At 34.2% G+C, this 25,017-nt stretch overlaps 1 protein-coding gene across 3 annotated transcripts in view; it reads right to left on the bottom strand.

Moving 5' to 3' along the window:
* Window positions 1-25,017, bottom strand: part of LOC136832841 (A disintegrin and metalloproteinase with thrombospondin motifs like) — a 353,918-nt gene that overhangs the window by 70,249 nt on the left and 258,652 nt on the right. For 2 of the 3 annotated variants that reach the window (XM_067094497.1, XM_067094499.1), the window contains exon 1: window positions 4,868-5,453. The exons of the other annotated variant lie outside the window; for it this stretch is intronic. The gene's annotated coding sequence lies outside the window, so the exon portion shown is untranslated. Of the gene's footprint in view, window positions 1-4,867; window positions 5,454-25,017 lie in introns of those variants that run through there. 3 annotated transcript variants of the gene reach the window in all.

Raw genomic sequence — 25,017 nt, forward strand, 5'->3', positions numbered from 1 at the left:
TATCGTGATTTGCGTTACTACAGGGTCTCTGAAAAATTCAAATACACTATTTATATTTGAGAATGCTAATAGTCTTTGAGGTATCATCTTCTATGTAGTGGAAAATAAAATACAGGGGAATTATAGTTAATAATAATTTTAGTATCTTTAACATCTGATTAGTAGAAGGAATAAGTATGCCTTGTTTCTTTGAGGAAAACAAACGTAGAATAAGCTCTGCTCCACTTCATATTTAACCTTTCGTAAAAGACACCTAACGCAAGTATTTAGAATAAGTTCAAGGCACTTGTGAGCAGAAAACGATAGGACAGGGAAATTCAGAATGTACTTGATATTGTGGTAATTGAGGTGACTGGGTTCTTATACTAGTCAGAGAGAGAGAGAGAGAGAGAGAGAGAGAGAGAGAGAGAGTCCACATTAATGATTTAAAGCAGGCTGATGATATGTTTGGAAGCGACCAAATTCACGGAATTTGATCATTTTTAAATTTTAATAAAGAGCATTGGCTCACAGCGACATGTGCCAAGAAGCCTGGAGAGCGCGTGTGATTTGACAGAAGTGGGTGGTTACGCAAAAAATATCACACAACCTGTGTTTACGATTCTGATTCATCGCTTTACGCATTCTCTTGACAAAGAACACACAAAGGACTCCCATTGTTAGTTTCTTGGACGTTGCATGTTCCTAATCTTTCTTTCCCCACGTGTTTATGTATGTACGTCTGCCGGCAACACGTGCCTCTCTCTCTCTCTCTCTCTCTCTCTCTCTCTCTATATATATATATATATATATATTTATATAATATATATATACATATATACTGTATATATTTATCTATTTATGTATGTATATATGTATATAAACACAGTCTTTCAAACTTACTTAAATACAGTAATTCTACACACGTATGTGTAATCATGTAATGTTCATCTCGGCGTCTCTTCTCCAGCAAACAAAGCACACACACGTATATGCACTGTATATATGTATATGTGAAAGTATATATATATATACAGTATATATATATATGATATGTATATATATATAATGTTATATACTCATATACATATATAAATAAATAAATATATATATATATATGTATATATATATATATATATATATATATATATATATATATATATATATATATATATATATATATATATATATATATATATATATATATATATATATATATATATATATGTGTGTGTATGTGTGTGTGTGTGTGTGTGTGTGTGTGTGTGTGTGTGTGTTATAAACTATAAGTTAAGTGTCTATTCGCGCACATATGCACCCATGCATGTACGCATAACCTTTAAGTATTTTCTATGTAGCTATGCTCCAATACACAAGCAGTAATTTTTAGAAGTCCTTGGGTTATTACAAGGCCGCAGATTGTCAGTATTATTTGTAGTCTTATCCGTAATATATAAAAAAAGGACTCGGCAATCGACGTCACTCATGCGTGTAGGAACCAAAGTCAATGAAACAAGCGTATATTACACCAGTCTGCAACCTTTACGTCAGATTAATGCGAAAATGTGTAAAAAGTGCCGGCAGGTGTTGGCGCAAGAAAAGCAAACACTTTAATATCAAAGTTTACAATCCGTTATAACGTCAGTTTTCCATTCCCTGACAAATACGAACACAAGCGAGTGACATCGCTGTTAGTAAGTATTGACACAATAACGGCATGATGTATTTTGAGCTTTAATTCTTCACTGGGGCTTTAAGGTGGTTGTTATTTTGAATGAGAATAATTTGCGATACATTTTATTCCCACTTGGGTGAAAATATTTTCTTGAGGGCGGGAGATGGGATGGGGCAAAAGTGATCATCTTTTTCTAAAAAGTGTAGCTGTGAAGAGTACAGTCTGCTGAGTCGAAACTGATAAAGATCATTAATTGAAATAGAAGTTCAAGGATGTTTAAAAGTACCAAAATTAGTTGCAGCAGAATAACGATTGGATTTAAGGTAAATCATGTTTTCTCATTAAAGTCTGTCTGACAACACTTGGGAATGAATAATGTTCAGCATTCTACTGGCGAAGTTTTCCGACGTACTGCACGTCTCCAAAACTTCAGATTCGATGAGCATTGGCGAAAAATACTGCACAGTTGCATAATATTGAAATGTATTATATTATTATCTCAGCAGACCTTGTATTAATATATTCCGTTTAAAATGACAGCATTGATAATCAACACAAACTCCAGGCAAATTATATAATTAAGTATATATATATACACACACATATATATATATATAGTATATATATATATATATATATATATATATATATATATATATATATATATATATATATATATATATATATAACATATAATATATATAACCATATATATGTAATGTATATATATATATATATATATATATATATATATATATATATATATGCAATATATATATATATATAATATATATATATATATATATATATATATATATATATATATATATATATATATATATATATATATATATATATATATATATATATATATATATATATATATATATATATATATACTATATATATACATATACATACACACATTATACATATATATATATATATATATATATATATATATATATATATATATATATATATATATATATATATATATATATATATAGAGAGAGAGAGAGAGAGAGAGAGAGAGAGAGAGAGAGAGTCCAATGGATGAAATTGGGCGGAACAAATTAACGAGGAAAAGTAAATAAAATGATTAACCTTTAAAAAAAATGATTAACCTTTAAAATGTGAGTTTAAAGAAAGTACGACGCTTTCGAAAACATCTCTGTTTGAAGCGAACAGGGAGAGAAACCTCGCCAGCGAACACCACCACTATCTACACCCCTCAGAGTTATATAATAAAAAAGGTGTTGAAATTTTGCAGCCATAAAACACTATTTTTTTCTTGTTTTGTTTTTTACTTTTTGTTCAAATTGCATAAATGTGCCGTCGTCTGCGTATTCAGCTTGAATCAAAAGACAATACTTAGTCACAAACACCGGATAACCTTGAGCTTCACAACCTCAGATAAACATTCAATATGTTTTAAATTTCAGCTGAAAAAAAGTCATGTACAAGCGATTTCAAGGTCCGAAAGCAATAATGTCTTTCCTTGTTTGTATGTTGGCATGCATTGTTATACAGTGTAGAAGAATTTTAGTTCATGTCATAAACAGTATGGTTCAATGTCTTATTACAGAATTATATGCTAATTAGATAGCTCAAGATATAATTATGACAATTCTTATTACATAATCATCTACTTATTAGATAAGTATTTGTACTGTACTTATATTTTTTTTTATTTCGTTTTCATTTTTAGGCAATTCTCTGACAAAGTATCTTTTTTATTACTTTTGAAAATGATAAAAAGTTTTGAAGATTGAAAAAAATAAAACATTCTTAAATAGAAAGGGAAAAACTACACAAGAAAACATGTCTGAAGTGGCATACTGTGATACAGAAAAATCGCTTTTTTTTAGGACAACACTGAATACTATGTAGTCAACACATGGGGAACTGCGTCTGATTTTTTTCTCAACCGCTCTGGCCTTAACAACGCATAATTGACGCGTTTCGTGACATTGAAGTCTCTGCAACTAGACCGCAGAATGATGCTAATTTAAGAATATTCATGCCCTTGAACTTAAAATAGGAAGTTCCCATCGGCTGATCCGAGTATCGCGCATTACTTTCAGAAAGCAATCAGCAAATTCCTCAGACGGCAGAGAAAAGAGAACGTCTTGTGAATCTGCCTAAAAGGAAAATAGTGGATCGGTCTTTGTCTAGCGTTGAAGTCTCTCAGTTGATATCTGGTACCTACACAAGTGTTTCGAGCAATAAAAAAGTTACTTGAAATCTGGTATTTTGTACTGTACATACATATGCAATATATATATATATATATATATATGCATATGCAGTATATATGTATATATATACATACATTGCATATGTGTATTTATAAATATACATAATACAAAATACCAGATTTCAAGTCACTTTCTTATTGCTAGAAGCACTAGTTTAGGTACCAGAGATAAACTAAGTGATTTCAACGCTAGACAAAGACCGATCCACTTAATATACAGGGTATATATATATATATATATATATATATATATATATATATATATATATATATATATATATATATATACTGTATATAATATATACATAGCATATGTATATAATATACTGTACAAACATACCTATATTTATTTATCTATCTGTACTTACACATTATATATATATATATATATATATATATATATATATATATATATATATATATATATGACTGTTACAGAGATTGGTTTCTTATATTCACATTAAAAATATGCAATAATACATGGAAAACTGATAGGAATGCTAAATGGATACATGAATTATTTGAAAGTTTAATTTTATCATCAAATTAAAAATGGAAATAATTTCATAAAATTATGTATAGGTATACTAAATGGATACATGCATAATATGAAAGTTTAATAGATTTATATAAATATATATATATATGCAATTATAAATATTATATATATATGAATGTAATTATATATATATATATATATATATATATATATATATATATATATATATATATATATATATATATATATATATATATATATATATATATATATATATATATATGAATATATATATATATATGTACATACATATATATATATATATATATATATATATATATATATATATATATATATATATATATATATATATATATATATATATATATATATATATATATATGCATTAATATGGACACATAAGCTGTTATAATGATAATATTATATATCTCACCTAAACAGAGTTGTTTTCAAACGGATAGATCCAAGAGTTAATCAGAATGAATATGACTTCGGTGCAGCAAAAGAAACCCTCCTTGTCTTGTTAGGCGAAATTTCTCTGAACCGAACTTCTTTGGCTAACTAGGCCTATCGCAAGCAAGTCTACTGCAAGAAGCCGAGAAAAACCGTAGTAGGAAGCACAGATCGAAAGAATAAAATCACAGATATGCACAAGAGCCACTCCCACTAACAATAGCCACTTTAAGCAACGAATTCTATCTTTTGGTCCGTCCTCTGGCGATTCACGGAAGTACTTCAAGTGTTTAGAAAAACCACTTTAGAACAAAACACGGGCTTGGAGAAGATATTTCCTTTTATGATTCTATAGGCTGTTGATATAAACGCCTGGTGTTTTGGCGATTGCGATCTCTTGCAACGAAAAACAAACCAGAGTTTTTTCATGGGCGACTACGCGCAGGGACACTCCGTCAGGTTTGTGTTGGCTGTCCCTTGAGCTTAGCGACCCTGTACTCTGTTTGGTGGATGGGCGCTTCGCGCGCGCGTGTGTTGCGTGAGAGAGCCAAGGGGACGGACTGAACTCTTCTCACTAACACACGGACAGTTATAAAGGTGGTGGGTCGAAGGCAGGGTCTCGACAGGTCCTGGGGAGGGGTTGGTTGCCTGTCCTGGGGAGGGATCCCCAGACCGATCCTCCGAGCCTTTGGCCCGTCCTGTGTTCAACAGGACCTCCCCCTATCCACCGCCCTATCCTTCCTTAGTTGCAGGTCCTTCGTTTCAACCTCTGGCGATCAAAATGCTAAGGGAACAGCAAGTTCACTTTCATTGCCCACTTTGGCTCTTGCCTTTAAATGAACAAAATAGATGCCTACAAGAAACTTTACCCACTCTAGTAAATGAAAATGCAAACAAAAGAATACACATTTAACTACAGAGTCAGAATCACTGTCAGATATATATATATATATATATATATATATATATATATATATATATATATATATATATATATATATATAGCTATAGTGACTATATTAAATATTATTTTTGTTGACAGTTTTTTATTTATTACCCTAGATTACATGTTTATTATTTTGTTTGCATTTTTAATTTGATTAGAGTAGATAAATAAATTTCATACATAGGATCTATATATATAAATTTGTCACACACATATATATATAAATACATACATATATATATATATATATATATATATATATATATATATATATATATATATATATTTTATCAAACAATGTTTATGACATTTAAAACTCGTGAAGGACATATTGATAAGAAAACGGAAATTTCAAGATGGTCAGGTACATCAGCTTGCAAGAATCGTTGCGTTTTGTCCTTTCTTTATTTTCATTTTTCTTCTTCCTCTCTTCCTTATCACCATCGTCTTCTACCTTATCTTTTATTGTTGACGTTGCCCTGTTCATCTTTTAAACTTTGTTTTCGTTTTATAATGGCATTTATTTGCCTCATTTTCTCCATTAAAAATAATCGAACTTAAAGAGTAAGGAAGCTAACAATGAGTAAAATTTTCTTTGAAATATACTTAAATCTTTGTTCTGTCTATTTTCCTTTATTCACCTGGTAATATCATGGCTGAAATACCAAAGAAAACGAAATTTTGACTTCGCTGTTTGTTTAGAATTCCTAAGATTTGTGTCAACCTCCTGCATCACGAGCAGCGAGTATTATGAATCTTTCAAATCTTGCAAAAATCCTAGAACAATTTTCTTAGGTAATGATCAACAACGTTATGTGTAAAAATTACCTTCGTATTCCCATATCAGTTAAATACAATTATTGCTGCTTTCTCCTGCCATCTTATCACTAAGTCATTTTACCAGAAGCGAGGACAGGCCTGCGGTCAAGTCTCTAAAGGAATGGGAGTCGAAGGTGCTGTAGGCTTACACCATAAAATTATTGATGCTTGACACCGCTGCTGCCTTTTGTATAACCGGAGTCATAAAGGTCTGGAAGGAATGGACCGGAGGCAAAGTAACTCACGAATACTAACGAGATGGTAACGTCCTCGGGTTGTGCCATAGAAATAATAGCTTCTTGTTAAAGTTATTATGAATAATGACTTCCTTCTTGATAATTCAAAATTAGACATACAGGTGGAGAGTCCGACTCCCCTGAAAAATATACGTCTTTGTAAGTTCTCTGCAACAATTAACGTCTCGTTAGCCGCGATAGAAAGATAGAGGAAGAGAGGACAGAGGTTTTGATATTATGTTCGAAAAACTCAGAATAAGTGTAACTGTCATTAAACGAATTTTCATTCATATTTCTTGCATTCAAGATTATTTGGAATTGGATTTAAAGGTAGCAAACAAAACTGTCTTGTAAAAATCCATCGACTCAAACAAAATGAATGTTTCTATAATGCTCAAGGAAAAGAAATAAAGAGAGAGAGAGAGAGAGAGAGAGAGAGAGAGAGAGAGAGAGAGAGAGAGAGAGAGAGAGAGAGAGATTCAATAATCCCTGTTTGTCCTGCAGGGCAGGACGGCATTTGGCGATTCGTGGAAGAGACAATTAAGAAGCGTACTTATTCCAGTCTTGAAACATGGGCGTTTCTTCCGCACGATCGAAGGGGCGAAAAGTTTGGAACCCTCTTTAGCTTGAAGGAATGAAGCACGTCAGCACTGAAAGAGAAAAAAAATACTGGCCTTTACTTCTCATGAAGATGTGCCTCGACATAGGAGAACTCGTTTTGAGCGTAAGGAAATTCTGGAAAAGGTTCGTCTTTCCAGATTTAGCTAAACGCCCCCTTTCAAAATGCGAAGGAAAATTGCAAAGTTGGGGAAAGGGATATTTTCTTCTTATGATGTTTAATCAGTGATTCTGTCCAAGGGTCTATTTTATAAGAATATAATCGCTTCGAAGAAATGACTTCATGAAGTCGCTCGAGGAATACAAAGATTAGCTTATAGGAATTTAAAACGTCAGTGAGATGGTTCCGAAATATTGCGCGCTTGGTAAAATGACAAAAAAAAAAAACCGATTTAAAATGCAGTGAATTATAAAAACTTAAGTAAGATGGAATATGGCCAAAAAAAGTCAAAGTTAAACAAAAATGCTCAGCAGAAATAATAAAATGAATATCTGCATCTTTCAGCTAAAACTTGATTCGGAAACGAGCCTTGAAATTATGAGAAATATGAGTAATGACATCCAAAAGAGCAGGAGATAAAGGTGACTAAACCCAGTAAGTTTTTTGCTCTTTAACTGACAAACGAAGCATAAGAAAAAAAAGAGGAAATAAGGGAAATAAAGAGTAAAACACCCTGATTCTTATCAGATTAACCAATAGTATTTCTATTAAATCAGGACAGATTAGAGGACGATTTTCTCTCGGTGTTTGTTATTTGCAGATTTTTGCGAAAATCTGACTGAAGGTGGGCCTCGTGAATGGCAATAAATGACTAAATTCGGGAAGAAATAGAAAAATAAATTTTTGGGGTGTGGATTCCTTGGTCTTGGCGGAGGTTTGCGGTTTACGTATACTCTTGTCTAAGTATCAGTTTCCTTGTTTGGTTGACATTTCCTTAATTTATCTTAAGACATTATAAACGTAGTCTCTCTCTCTCTCTCTCTCTCTCTCTCTCTCTCTCTCTTTCTCTCTCTCTCTCTCTCTCTCTCTCTCTCGTCCATTAAAGCTGAAAAGGTGAAAGTTCGGTACTAGTAGGTAAAAGAACAGCAAATCTTCAAATGACAGAGCTTTGCAAAAATCAGTATTGAGAAGGAAACCTTTTAAAACCGAGTACCCAACAGCAACCGAAACTGCCAGAAAAGAGCGAGGTAGAAGCATGGAGGCTCTTCCCCGGAAGGTATGCGCAACCGACAGATAAGAAGAGCTGGCCATCAAGATACTTTACTGTGTGAGAACTGACACCCGAAAGCTTCACAGTGGACAAGGACTTTCATCTCCCAGGAAGCTCTATCATCTCAAAAGGACTTCTAAAAGAAGCTACAGCTCACGAGTGATGTCACGAACAAGAGACAACAGTAAACCAGTAAAAAATGCGCCGAAGTTTCTTTGGTGCAATCCAGTTTTCTGTACAGCAAATAATCACGGCCACCGAAATAGATCTATCTTTCGGTGGTCTCGGTATAACACTGTATGAGCCGCGGCCCATGAAACTTTAACCACGGGCCGGTGGTGGCTTTTCCTATATCGTTGCCAGACGCACGATTATAGCCAACTTTAACCTTAGATAAAATAAAAAGTACTGAGGCTACAGGGCTGCAATTTGGTATGTTTGATGATTGGAGGGTGGATGAACAACCTACCAATTTGCAGCCCTCTAGCCTCAGTAGTTTTTAAGATCTGAGGGCGGACAGAAAAGTGCGGACAGAAAAGTGCGGACGGACAGACAAAGCCGGCACAATAGTTTTCTTTTACAGAAAACTAAAAAGGCACCGCATAAACAAAAGCGGATGACGCGGACGAAAGTGACTGCATACAACGCTGTCTTTTGTGGCCTCTCGTCGGTGGTAAGTTGAAACTCTTGGTACCTTTTTTTTTGGTGGAACTTCGAGGGCAAAAACTGAAATGGTCTTTTAATGACTGAAGAATGAATGGAAGATTCAAGTTGAAAGAGCCTACCACGTTTTAATATTATTTTTTAACGAGGCTCCGTAACCAGCTCGTAGGGGCAAAAAAGTAGATTTTTCCCTAATATTTAGGCTTGCCATTTTCTTGGATAAGACTGATTTGGCGTTTTTGTAAACTTTTTTTCTAAGATACTCATATATTTTCCCATCATTAAATGGATCTGAAGATCGGTGTAACACATGTAATGCAAATCCTTTTTTATCCGAAATCATAGTCAAAAGTGCAGGAAAAAACTTATTTTATGCTTTCCTAGTTTATTCAAAGCAAACGAAGGATAAAAAAATAAATCCCTCCGTGATGTAAGACCTGTGTTTAAAAAAGGATTGGCAGGAAAAAACCCAAGTAAGGTAATAAATGCCTTACCCGAATCATTTCCTTCTTTGAAAAGAACTCGTGTTTGTCTGTGAATCAAGTTTTCTAAGAATACTTACAACTGGTTACAGTCCATCGCAGCGGGTTATATCATACGCATCTCTCTTTTGAGGCCTCTCCTGTTTACGCACAACATTTAGTTAGGTTTGCTTCTTCGACGACTTCTATTCTTAAAAGGTTAAAGTGACTCCATTTCATCGACGACATGTTAATCATACACCGAGAAACTTTTTTTCTTGAGCCCCTCTGCACTCCATTCCCCCAAATAAATTTTAGAAATGCCACCAGTACCGAGTTCCTCTCAAAAGTGAAAATGAAATTTGATTGAGTCTGTCTTATGTTTACTGATCTGAGAAAGCACGTCTATCACCCCGGCATGAAAAATCCGGAGACAGTGTTATAGTTTTTAATTCAAGGCTTTTTCCCCGATTCATCTCGTAATTTATCGTACATTAACTCCGAGTCCTCGTGTTTAGGAGTGGCGTTCCCTACAGGTGTCGTGATGCTTGTTTTGCCGCACCTGTTCCGGTACAAGTGCCGGTAATATACCTCGACACGGACCATCCACCTCGCCTGTATTCTCAGGTAACAGAGATTCATTAACATTCTAAGCCAGCAATCGGTTACCCCACGTCTCGCCGGTAACTCAGAAAACTTTATTCTTTTATTTATTCATTTTCTAATTTGGGTGTCTGGGCGACGAGCCTTGTCACACAGTAAACTTCATCTTCATATTATTTGTGATTTAAAGCATAATATTCTTATTTTATTTGCAGAATTTAATAAATTATTACTGTCGTCTTATTTCATGGTCGAATTATAATAGAAACATCCTTTCAGATAGATTTTAGGTGAGATGAACGATCACTTAGATACAATTGTTCCCACACCATAAAAAATGAGGCAGAATCATTCTACATACAATGGTGAGAGGTGACCCTGGGCTGGATGACAGCAAACCATCCCTCAGGATGCAACATATCCTCCCAAGCTTGTACAAAGGCACTTCAATCTTCATATACTTAAATATGAACCGGTATTTTTATCGATGTTACTCAAATTTACAAACAGAAAACAATATAAATAAACATTACGTTGTATAGTTAGTCAGATGAGAAGGAAGAAACTTTTGAGATAGTAGGCTATAGGAATTAGGTATAAACGGTGTAGAGTCTAGGCGGCCTGGTATTAAAATTACGCATGCAAACAGAAATTTCCATTTACAACAACTGAAAGCAACTCGGGCTAACCAAATGAGTTGCTAAGGTTGTTGAACAACTTCTCGGTCATTAGAGACCGAGGTCATTCTTGCAAGATCCTGAATTAACTTTGTTCTAAACTTCTGCCAGTGTTTTAGAAATAATGATGGCGGTCTCAGCGCCTTACCTACCCCATTCATGACATGGGAGAAGGAACAAAATCAGCTGCAGCTACCCTGGAAGAAGCGATATTGAAATTGTAAGAAGGACGAGAATGGAAGAAAGGAATTCTGAAGAATGGTGCCCAGAGTGACTACTTCACACCAAAGGAAAACCTTCAAATCATGTGAGTAAGGACATTCAAAATGAATGTAAGGGCAGGCTGGAAACTAAAGGAAATAATCGTAAAACACGTGTCTTATCAACCTTTATACACAAATGTCCTTGCTGAAAAAGATGAAATTTCTTTTTTGAAAATACTAGCACACAAATGATATCAGTTTATTTATCGACAAGCTCTCACATTCATAATTTTTCATTAATCCTCATTCTGCACATTTGAAGACAAAAATATTTTGTTCTTATGAATATCTCCTGTCCGGCGCACTGTTGAAATGGAAATTCAGTTTTGCCTAATAGAAATCGTTTGCTCATTTTGAATAATAATAATAATGATAATAATAAATTTGTAATTCATTAATTTCTTCGGGTCTTTATAGAACTTAGAGCATTAAAAAGAGCGTGACACTCTTCTGAGATTCGTCGAGTACCAGAACTATGGCATCAGCGAGGCACTACTGAAAATGGTCATGAAGTTTATCCGGTAAATGCATATCTCTTTCTTCAACCCTGTTTGTAAACATGTACTATAATTTACGCTTCAAAATAAAAAAAATCAAAAGATTAGGATGTTACAGTCACTCAGATAAACCGGAGGATATATCATGTTAACATTTTGACGGGCTCGGTTATACAATGGCCCAAAATTATACCCTGAAATAACAAGAAATTGATATTATGTTATCGTGATACTGTGCTGCAAACTTGTAAATGAGCGCCAACATCCTGGTTTGCTTATGTTTTAAGCCTCCTTTGATAGCCTTCGCTGCCGAAGGAAACACAAATAAGAGGCATTAGGGATTATGAAATTGTCCTTAATGGACCAGGTAACTTCTCGGATCCTTCACACTGTTAGCATCGTGATGACCTTTGTATTTTCCAGCAGACTTTAGGTCACTTTTTCGTTTTTGAATTTAATAGACAAGGGTCTCCTCTCACCCTGGTTAACATCAAGAGCATAAATATACAGGAATGGTCACGTTCTAAGTTCGTATAAGGGTTGTTCCAGTACTATTACGGTCCTTTCTCATAAGGTGCTTGGTCAGGCTGAGACGTACAGGGACAACTCACTAATGCAATAACAAGGGACTAGTTAAAGCATTGTTCAAAAACACTGCTTGGAAATTTGTACATAATAAATGCAAGTATTTGTATGAAGCAGGTCACTTTAAAAGCTTCACAAGAAAACGGACTTACTCTGAATCCTCTAATCCGATATTATCTACACCCGGGCAGAGCATACAAGACAACGATGGTTAATTGTATTCTTTTTTATATATTTTTATCTAATTGCTTTTATCATTTGTGTACAGTATTCTACCTCCTGTCAAGCAAACACTAACATCTTGTGGTGAAAAGAATAGTACTATAGCACAAAAACGCCAAACACCACCAAAAAGAAAGAAAAAAAAAAAAAAAAATGTGGTGTCTTGTGCGGTGCTCAGCTAAATAGGGATTCAAATTTCATCCTGATCTCTTATTTTCCATCACATTTAGGTTACTGTAATTCTAAACTTCCGTTAGAAACGATTCACTAGGAGTATATTACCATAATGTTTATTATAAAAGATTAAAGAAACGCTGAAATGTCGAACACAAATTTTTCATTGGTTAGCTCGCAGATTTGAATACTAATAAAGGCACATTTAAGGAAAGACCTTTATAAATACAATGAAAAAAACTGTATTAAAAAAGGCAGCATTTTATTGAAAACTGCATATTAGTCGCTTTTCTTGAAATGTATACCGGTTAATTTAAAAGACGACCTAAATATTTTGAGAAGTATTCGAAATCGTTAACAAATGCAGGGATCGCATTTCTGTTAAAAATAGGAAAGATGCCCCAGTGGAACAAAAGGCTGTTGGCCGGGTGTAAGCAAGCTTTCGCAGGAAGAGGTTGTCAACTCTTCCCAGGCCATAGGAGAGTGAGAGGAGTGGGAAAATGGGGAGTGGTGTTTCCCATTCAAACGATGACTCTGAGACGTCTGCCATTTCCGTCGTAGGCAGATTTACGGGGAAATTAGTGGACGGACACTTTCTGGAAATAATCATAAACGTTTATAGAGAAAGTCCGTGGGAGCGGTCAAGCTCTTTGTTGCTACGCCAGTAAGGTGGGGCGCGTATGTTTCTGTTCGAGCGTTGGTTCGGAATGATGTAACCGCTCACAGGATGCAATAGGAGTTTGGTGCGGAAAAGAATGTATCAAGGAAACGGCGCGACATCAAAAAGCTTTTAAGTGCTTTCTAAAACCTTTGTCTTATCGTAACAAATGGGATTAATAGAAATCTTTGTGTTTTCTAACTACTCGTCGAATGTACATTATCGGTCTAGGCTTGTTTGCGTCTGGTCAATCAGCCAACTGCGGAGAATTCTAGCAACTGTGCTAATGGCAACCTTAATTATCTTCTCGGAATAAATGTCGCTTCAGTGGTTGCTGTTTGTTGTGATGATGATGTCAGTGTTCGTTCAGGAATTTCCACGGGCAAGAAAATTGACTGATGATATAAAACTGTTTAGGATCTCTCGGTGCAGTCTGTTTCATTAAGGTACTCACTGTTTATCTTTGGTGCGCCAAAGAAATCAAAAGAAATATATTTTCTGGGGTAAGTAAGTGACTTGAAGACACACTTCTAATGAGATGATCTATCGAAGAACTTTGAACTGACAAAGAGACGAGTAATTCAGAATGAATAAGCCGGGACTTCGGTTTTCCAAGGACAGATATCCTATCGTCAAAGCATTCACAATGAACCAATCAGAATTGAGTTCAATGTAATTAATCAATGTCAGCAGTTGGAATCTGCCAAGATTTTCCCCGATAACTTGAAACAAATCATACACTCATATTAAATGTTATCATCAAGTTAAAAAAATAAAAATAATCTGACTTTTTTTTTTTTATAAAATAATCTGTTATCATCAAGTTAAAGAAAAGATAAAATAATCTGATATTTTTATGGAGTAACGTTAGGTCACCTATTGCACGTTACGAAAGGTCAGTGCGTAATAAATAAATAAATTTCCAAATACAATTAAGGTATCAGTGAACACTTAATTATTTGAATGGAATAATGAATGACATGCTAAACACATCATTAGGAATCATCACAAATATCAACTATTGACACATGAATATAGGGTAAAAAATTATACACGGTTAACCATTCCGGTGGAACAATGGATAACAATTTATGATAAGAATACACGATAAGAATGCAACAATTTGCAACTGCGATTAAATCAAATTAGAATCTGCAAGTAAGTCATGTTTTTAAAATTATTTATTTATTTATTTTTTAGTTTTCTTTTTTAACCTATTACGGTGTCAATAACCTAGGTGCTCTGACGCCAGTGTTAGTAGCTATAATCAATCAATGAATCAATCATTATGACAAAAAGAAGCCGTGGGATGAATGAACTTCTTAAGCTTCTCAGAAACATTGAATCATGTAGTAACAGAGAAGGAGACAGACTCACAAACAAGCCTACAGCATGTAGCTATTTCCTGAGGTCACAATGAAGAGGTGTGGCTTTCCCTCGACAGAAGTGTACCAGTAAGACTTACTCATAAGTCCCTCGTAATGAAGTATCGTCAAAATACTTTCGTTATTATGAAGGAAATTTCAATAAATTTTTTCCATGAAATTCGTTTTGTCATGGACGATCAGGATTTACTTCATGATGACGTGATTTTGTTTTCAGTAGAAATGCTTCAGCCAATAGGAAAAACTCTTGTAATCTAACGTCTTCATGCTTTTCTTTGTTTTTGTTAAAAAAACATAATTGTATATATTGCTTTCATACAAGAGTGTTCAAAATCAAACAAATTTAATTATATTTACAATATACATACATACATACATACATACATACATACATACATACATACATACATACATACATACATACATACATTTTGGTTATTGAAAATATACGTACTTACACACACACACACACACCTTTATATATATATATATATATATATATATATATATATATATATATATATATATATATAAATATAACTGTAGATGTATATATACATATATATATACGTATAAGTACTGTATTATATATATACATAAATACCTATGTATGTATATATAAATACATATATATATAAATATGTATATATATATATATATAAATATATATATATATATATATATATATATATATATATATATATATATATTCAGACTTACATACATTCACAGAAGCGTAAAGACACATAAACACAAGGATACATGAATTACTCAAGTATGTCAAGGATGCAGAGAATATTTGATATTCATTCAAGCATTTCTGTTAAAAATATGCTTCCGTATTAACTTATGGTACGTAAGTGGATGATTCTGTGGTTTTCTTCGCTATTTTAGGCTAATAACCTTGACTACTACATTCATTTTTAACAACTTACTATACTTGTACTTTTCCGGCTCGGGGTCGCTAAAAGCTAAACAAGCATACTCACACATGCACATATATATACAGTAAGTATATGAGCAAAGCTGTATTTTTAAATATACAAAAATGATTAGAAATAATTTTTGTAATTGTAAAAATACAGCTTCCCTCATATACTTAATTGTGGATATATATATATATATATATATATATATATATATATATATATATATATATATATATATATATATATATATATATATATATATATATATATATATATATATATATATATATATATATATATATATATATATATATATATATATATATATATATATATATATATATATATATATATATATATATATATCACGAAGGAAGCAGTAGGGAAAGGCATCCTCATCACCTACAGTTTATTTTCATCTGACGAATTCCAAGTCGCATTTTCAAGGCTATAAAATATAATATAATTTGCGAACATCAATAACAAATTAATGCAATGTCAACAGCTCTTTATGTAGTGAAAATATTTAAAACAAAACATCTCATTCCAAGACAAGTCAATAATAAGTAAAAGGAGTTCACTAAAATCTTAAAACAACCTACCTATATGAAAGAAAGAACAAGACTAACATAAATAAATAAAAACAGAGTGAGGAAAACCAGTTGCCCAAACTTGGCTATAAACAATTTCACTGAGGACGATTGAGTATTTAACGACGGTACAGTCTTCTTGATAATTATGGATTCTAGGATGGTTAAGTCGTTGTTGTTCTGCACTTGACCTAAGATGGAAAAATCCGCATAGATTCCCACAGGGGCATAAGTCATAGAACAGGTAGCAGGTTATCTAATCCTGAGCAATCAAATATACGAAATCATTCAAAATTATGTAAAACTTATATTGACAGCAAGGATTTTTCCATCTTAGGTCAAGTGCAGAACAACAACGACTGAAAGCAAATAAAAATGCAAACAATCTTATGAGCCTCTGATTCTTGGTCATTGTAATGAAAATGTCTTTGCATAATTTATATTAGCATTTAACCCCTCAACGATAAGGGGTTGAATCTAGTTTCGCAAACAAAATGTTCATAAGTTGTGCGTTTTCTAACACCAGCTTCTCTCTCTCTCTCTCTCTCTCTCTCTCTCTGTTTTATGAGAAGTAAATCAAAATTACTTAAACGACTTAACCAGACTTAGTTGGTTTTGAATAATCTTTAAGCAAAGTCCAACGATATGAGTAATTCAATACCCATCACCAACGTAGGTTTGGAGGAAGATGAAAGATCATAAAAAAAAAGGAAGTAAACATACAGAGAAGAGAGAGACGCGCCTCCTAAAAGAGGGAAGGTTGCGGAAATAGCGAAACTGACGAAGGGAGAAAATTCTAAGTGGCATCTATAAAAAGAGTTTCCAATGCTTATGATTTTAATGCCATATGTACAATGGAGAGACTGAAGTCAGGGCTGCATTACCTTGGTAAATACAGAGGACTTTGGAAATAAGACAACCATGTCGCAATAGCAGCATCCGAAACCTCGTTTATATGAGAGAGAGAGAGAGAGAGAGAGAGAGAGAGAGAGAGAGAGAGAGAGAGAGAGAGAGAGAGAGAGAGAGAGTTTACTATGGTATTAGGAATGCTTTTTATGAAAGAATGTAACGTGAGGTTTCAAGTTATTTCAAAATCAACTCTAGAAGTAAGTCGATGCCCTGTACTTTTAATTCACTATTCGTAATCGTCATGAAGAGTACGCATATTCGTTATTCATACCAGCATATACGTATATCTAGCTTTGTTCTTTCAATATTTTCAGCAGTGATGCATATTTTTGGTATTTAAGCACTTACAAAATCTAATGTTAGTCAATTACTTGTAATAGCCAATCCAGTAAAATAAATCATATAGCAATTAAAAAAACTATACAGGATTATGCCAACTAGTCTTTGTGACATCGCATAACTGAATTACATCCTTCCAATTAAGGCGTTGGCAGATTTAATAATTTATGATTTATAGACTTAATGTTTTATATGATACAGTAATTATGCATTTGGACGCTGGAGATCCAACTTATGATACGATATTTTACTTGAAAAAAATCAAAGGTATAATTGTAACGAGATTTCTTCATCTGAAGGTCGGAGAAGCCAGGCATGAAATCTCTGCTTGAGATCAACCAGTAGTTTTTTCAAGAGCGAAAGATTCTCTTCTCTTACCTTGAACGGCGAAGGAAACAAACGTAATTGAAGAAAAAAAAAAAAGAAGGGAAAGAAGATACGAAAAAGACTGCCTTTGCCTCGGTTTCCTGAAAATTGCGATCGCGATCAAGGCCGCAAGGTGATCGACTCTTGGAACCCAAAACGCAAATTCTAAGCAAAAAGAGGAAAAAAAGTAAAGAAGAAGAGGTTAAAAAAAGGAAATCCCTGGAAATACGATATCGTGACACGTATCTCGGCATTTACTGCCGGTGCAATATACAGACAGCCTAAATTTGGTTCCTGGAAGGCAATCCTTAAAATTCCTTGCCATCTTTTTCCACGAACCTCGATCTCTTTCCATGATGATGCAAATAACAGATTATATCAATGGTGAAGGAAGATCACTTGAGCCATTCAACTTTGGAAATGTATGCTTGGTGGTATAAAGACTATAGCTTAAAAGTGTTGACCCATTACATCCGTAAAAGGACAACAAATAAGGCTGTGACCAATCACAGATACGGCTTACAATTCCTTAACAATCTTCTCTCACACTTTCAATCTTTCATTAGTAACCAAGAAAATAAGAGACTTAATATACTCGTATCTGGAATAATGACAGACCCGTAGAATTACAGCGAACAAGTACTAAATTGGACCCGTTATAGGATATATGCAGTGAATTACAGAAGGATGAGACTACGTTTCTAAGATCAAAACTTTTGGTGAACAGTCTTCCGATCTCAGTGACTCCACAATATCTGTTTCCATGGCAGGAAGAGGGAAAGGACAGAGTCTGGAATCAAAGTGGATGCTATGCAAGTTCCATGGTTTTATGCCTGGAATCACCTTGGTCGGAAAAGAAGAAAAATTTTTCACTGAAAATAAAGAAAAAATAATCTTTTAAACCTATATTTAGGGAACTTTGCAGCATGTCACCACCCATGAAGTTTCGTAGCCGTCCAGTTGTTATTGTAATGTCTCCAAAATAGTAACCCATGCTAAAGGATTACTGATTCAAATGGGCAAAATCAGTTCTCATAACAAGTAGATGGATATCTGTTAAAACTTTAATGCGATATCGGAGATACGACACATTTTGCTCCAAGGAATTAAGCCCAGGTACCCTCGCTAGTGGGGAGAGGGCCTCTACCTCCAGACCACCGCTGAGCTTCCACGAGATAGGTGGTGTTGAGATAAAGTGTTTGTGCAGCATATGTGGAGAAACAAAAGGTGAAAGGGGGAACTATTTACATATGACGCAGGTGCGATAAAAGGTTAACAGATGAAAAACAGACCTCAAGAAGTTAGTAGAAGTAAAGAGGAGAGTGACATAGAGCAAAGAAAGAGCCGTCTCTGTCTGTAAAAGTTTCTAAGAGAAAATGCTTTTGCAGCCTGGAAGAGCCAGAGTGCGTGTGAGATAGAGGTGAGGGTCGACGCACTTCTGGTGAGCCTTGTTTGCAAGTATATGAAGTGGCTTATTTTTAGGAAGTTTTCTGCTCAGTTCATCAACTTTTTCTCTAGAGCCCCGTCTTCTTGGGGGAAACGATCGATTGGTTATTATATATACACATATATGTATATATATACATATATATACACATATATTTATATACATATATACTTATACATATATTCATATATATACAGTATATATTATAATATATATATATATATATATATAATATATATATATATATATATATATATATATATATATATATATATATATTCAAATACACACATATCTAATATATATATATATATATATATATATATATATATATATATATATATATATATACACACATACAGTATATATCTACATATATATATATATATATATATATATATATATATATATATATATATATATATATATATATATATATGTAATTTATATTGATTATAGAGTCTGAAGATCATAGTTATCAACAGCCGAAGGGGAAAAGGCGAAAGATGAAGGTAGGAACAAAGATGGAACAATGATGGATACCACCAGTGAAGAAGACGCCACGACCCAAGAGGCACCGAGCAGTCGTGAGACAAGGAGCAAGAAAAGGCGTAGGCGTTCTCGGAACTGTCAAGTGAAATGAACTCCCCCCACCCCCCTCGCAAAAAGAAAAAAAAAAAAAGAGAGAGAGAGAGAGAGAGAGAGAGAGAGAGAGAGATGTGGCTGCAATTCATGAAGGTTCGGTTCATGTTTTTGCGCTGCAGCTCCGTTGTGCTTCAGAAGTACGAGTTTTCCCATAAACTGCGCGTGGAGGAGAGGAATGCAGCCGCGCTATCGATGCGAACTACGATTTTTTCTTTGTCTTGAACCTTCATCTATTCTTGCGCATGCGATAAACAAGTCTTTCAGGCAACCATTATATGAAGTTAATAAAAGCTTCTCAATCATATGTATGTGTACACAGACACACAGAGACACAGTCACATTCACACACACAAACATGTAATATATACATATATGTATATATGTACATATATATATGTATATATATATATTTATATATATATATATATATATATATATATATATATATATATATATATATATATATATATATATATATATATGTATGTGTGTGTGTGTGTGTGTGTGTGTGTGTGTACAACTGAATCACGAAAATATGGAACGTGATGAATATATAAATAAAGATAAAATCCAAGAAGGAAAGGGAAACACGTGCTGCGCAGCACTCCAGTGTTTCCCTTTCCTTCGTGGATTTTATCTTTATCTTTATATATATATATAATCAGTAAGCTACAAACGTACTTTAATATCCAATTCACTCTACCTCGGAAATAATATATTTTCATATATGTTACCGAAGGGGAATTTTTTAGTTGATAATAAGTTCGTTGCGTTTGATTAAGGGGTCCACTGTAGTCCTGAGTTCTTGTCCTTCGTTGGTTTGAGCCCACGGGACGACGAACTTATTATCAACTAAAAAATTCCCCTTCGGTAACATATATGAAAATATATTATTTCCGAGGTAGAGCGAATTGGATATTAAAGGACGTTTGTAGCTTACTGATTGTATATGAATCACGGTGATGTGATAAAAAGTCATATATACACACACACACACACACACACACACATATATATATATATATATATATATATATATATATATATATATATATATATATATATATATATATATATATATATATATATATATATATTTTCCTGCCTGCATGAAAATATATGAAAGAAAAAGAATATTCACCATGGCAATATTTCAGACGTTCTTGTACATTGTTTGGAATATCCAGAAGAAAATGGTATGGGCGAAAGTACTAATAAAAAGTCTTGGAAAAGGCAGACATTTAAGATCTTCGCCGGATAACATCAGTTCCAGTATTTGGAGCCACTTTCAGACTAATGTGTTGTTTTCGAGGACCTGCGTCGTGAACAGGTGCGGGTTAAAAAAACAGATTGAAATACCTGTATTATACTCACAGAAAATATGTATAAATATGTAAATTCGATATTTTTGGTTTCAGTCTTCAAGCTATTGTCACTCAGTATGAAAATTAATTGGTCTACACACAGTCAAAACACTTATCATAAGGTTCTTTAGCTGGTCCGCTAGTATAATGGTTAGTGTCGTGACATGCCACGCAGATATCGCGGATTCGCGTCTCCCTCAGGGCGATGAAAAATCACTGGCTCTGTATCATGATCAGTTACTGCTGCAGTGTGGGGTCTGCGATGGGAGGTTGAAACCGACATTCTTTGGAAGCTTAAATTTCAAGTCGATAGACCCTGTGTGCTTGTTCCATGTGAACAGGTTTCATCTACTAAAATAATAATAATAATAATAATAATAATAATAATAATAATAATAATAAAACGCAATTAAGGTGAAATTATGATGCATTCAGTGTTTGTACTTGTTTTTATGCTTACACGAGCTCAAATTTATCTGGCATACATTGGCATTCCCATTAGCATTGCAAGATGTACCCATCGACAGAACTACTACGAAGTCTTGTAAACACCCGCTTCTTTCTTTTATGCTAAAAATCCCCCCCGACTTAAAAGTGCGTAGTTCACACAAACATTAGATTGCAAATTTCACCTGGCATACCTGGTAATCCCATTGCGCGTCATCGTCTTGCAATCGGAATCCATTATTGAACCAACAAAAGTTTGTGTTGGGGCGCTAAGTGCTTTCTGAGAGCATTTCATGACGTCGTTTGGCCCCGATCTGGTCTCCAAGAAGACGACAGTGTAAACAAGTATATGGCCACCTCCTTTCTGGACTACAAATTTTGACCGTCATGTAAAATTCCGACGACTGGAGGATAGAAGCTGTCTTTTAACCTACTGGTATTTAGAAGAAAGTGGTAAATATATATATATATATATATATATATATATATATATATATATATATATATATATATATATATATATATATATATATATATATATATATATATATATATATATATATATATATATATATATATATATATATATATGTATGCGTATATATATACAGTATATATATATATCGGTTTCGTCGTGGACAGGGAGCGCAAAATGAACCGAGTCGTTTCTGCACGCATAGTTTGTTGCGGACCGGACTGTATCGGATTAAAGCACTTTCCTTTGCTGTAGATTCCGAGCTCTGCAACCAAACCTGAAACCAGGACCTAACAGAACTGCTAATTTTGTGTATGCTCAAACCATATGAACTGAGGACAGGATCTGAAATGCTATGCTTTAAGGAGGTTTGACAGGCCTTGTATTTAACCCACAATTAAGCTTGCCTTTAACCCACAATTAAGCAGCCAATTTCCTTGAGTAAATGAGCATGACTTTATTAGTTCTGTTTAGAAATATCCAATGTCAAATAAGGTGGTTCTATTGACTTTCCTAACTACAACAGATAAGGGTAGGAACTTTGGTATATAAGCAGCAGAGGATGTCACATAATTCTTCATTTAATGGTAACATAAACGGGTGTGACAGTAGGAATTCCTTCCTCAAGACAAGTGCACTTAGCCAGTCCAACAAGCAAATACTCTTTCAAGCAGTAAACAAATTTTCTTGTTGGTGATAGCTGGGGACGGATTTGTTGTGAACACTTTCTTTCCCACGTTAATGGACGGTTTGTTTTAACGTGTAAATAGATTTCCATTTGGAATGTTCAAGGTTTTATTGCCTTTGGAATAACAAGGTAGGAGAGAGAGAGAGAGAGAGAGAGAGAGAGAGAGAGAGAGAGAGAGAGAGAGAGAGAGAGAGAAAGAACCTTAACCTTTAAAAAGATATTATATGATCATCATGTAGGAGAGAGAAGAAATAGTATTCCGGAAAATTTTTTATGACACGAGAGCATTACACGAAAAATCGAGAGAAACAAAACAATTCTGATAAGGGTTAAGAAAAACAAACGGAGACAATAAACAGCGGAGTAAATGGACCTCCCCTCCGAGGTAATGAAAGCTCTGCCTTTTAATCTAAGAGAGATCTAATCAGGCATAACAGAGACAAGATAAGAAGGTGGCCAACAGGAGTGAAATTAATCAAGGAAAACTGGCCCTTATAGGATCGGTATTCAGTGCGAGTATTTAGAATAACATCTAAAACACTGGTTATGAGTACCCTTTGGCCTGTCAGTATTTACTGCCAGTATTTGAAAAGATATCTTTAATGGGGAGTCTCTTTGTCCTTAAGTATTCGGTGGCAGTATCGAAACTAACTGATACGGAATATGATGCCGCTGGGCTGTTAGTGTTATTGACAGTATTTCGAACAATAAACTGACTGACGTTGAGTGTTCCTAAATGGATTGGAATTTGGAATTTCTTATTATTTGAAAAATCCATAACAAAGATTCCTGGATCTGATTAATTCACGCTGACAGTGGGAACGACAATTGAGACATCACCAATAAACGTAATGACACAAAGCAACATCAATAACCACTAACATTTAGAATGAGGGGTAGGATAGATAAAAAACAAGGCAGGCTAAAAATATTTGAATGAGCAGAGGAAAGGTCTAAAAGCTCAGGGGAAAATGACAGGTAGATATAAAGGATGAGACAAAACCCGTTGAAATGCTGTCAATAAAATGTTACATTTAAGGACAATTTATACAAATGTTTATTCCCCGCAGAGATGAAAGTACCTTAATTAACACAGATGCAGCCAGTTTTTCTCATACGGAAAGTAGCGGTATCAGCAACTGCTATTTACAAAAATAATTGTACCGTTAACAATGGCACGAGGATTTGGAAGCGTTGACGAATATTGACGTTGGCCGCAGGAAGGGTTCAAGGCGAAGTAGGAATGAATGACTTGTCGAACCTGTAATTTCATGAATAATTTTAGCCCTCAAAAGCAGCATTCGCATACTTAAGAATAACAAATTTTTATCAATGATAAAAATAGGTCCAAAAGTATAAGTAAAGAATACGCCGAAGTTTCTTCTGTACATAGTATAATGCTGTATGAAACTCACAGCCGTGGCCCATGAAGCTTTCAGCCACGGCCTGGTGCTGGCATGTGTTGTTACACCTATAACGGTGCCAGACGCACGATCATGGCTAACTTTAGCCTTAAATAAAACAAAAACTACTGAGGCTAGAGGGCTGCAATTTGGTATGTTTGATGATTGGAGGGTGGATGACCAACGTACCAATTTGCAGCCCTCTAGCCTCAGCAGTTTTTAAGATCTGAGGGCTGACAGAAAAAGTGCGGACGGACAGACAAACAGCCATCTCAATAGTTTTGTTTTACAGAAAACTAAAAATGGACATTTAAAGTCGTTAAAAGGAAATGATTTCGAGTTACGGGTGTGCTTTCCCGTGCTTGCATCCGTTTTCTCGAAAATCAACAAGCAATGGGATTAACACATCACCACGTACGCTCAGGTAAGAAATCTCTCTCTCCGCATTCCATTTTCTGTTTCCTTCTTGCTCTCAGGGGTAACTTTCATAACTTCCACCGAGAGCGGAGT

The sequence above is a fragment of the Macrobrachium rosenbergii genome, chromosome 50 (assembly GCF_040412425.1).
Source record: "Macrobrachium rosenbergii isolate ZJJX-2024 chromosome 50, ASM4041242v1, whole genome shotgun sequence".
Classification (NCBI taxonomy): domain Eukaryota; kingdom Metazoa; phylum Arthropoda; class Malacostraca; order Decapoda; family Palaemonidae; genus Macrobrachium; species Macrobrachium rosenbergii.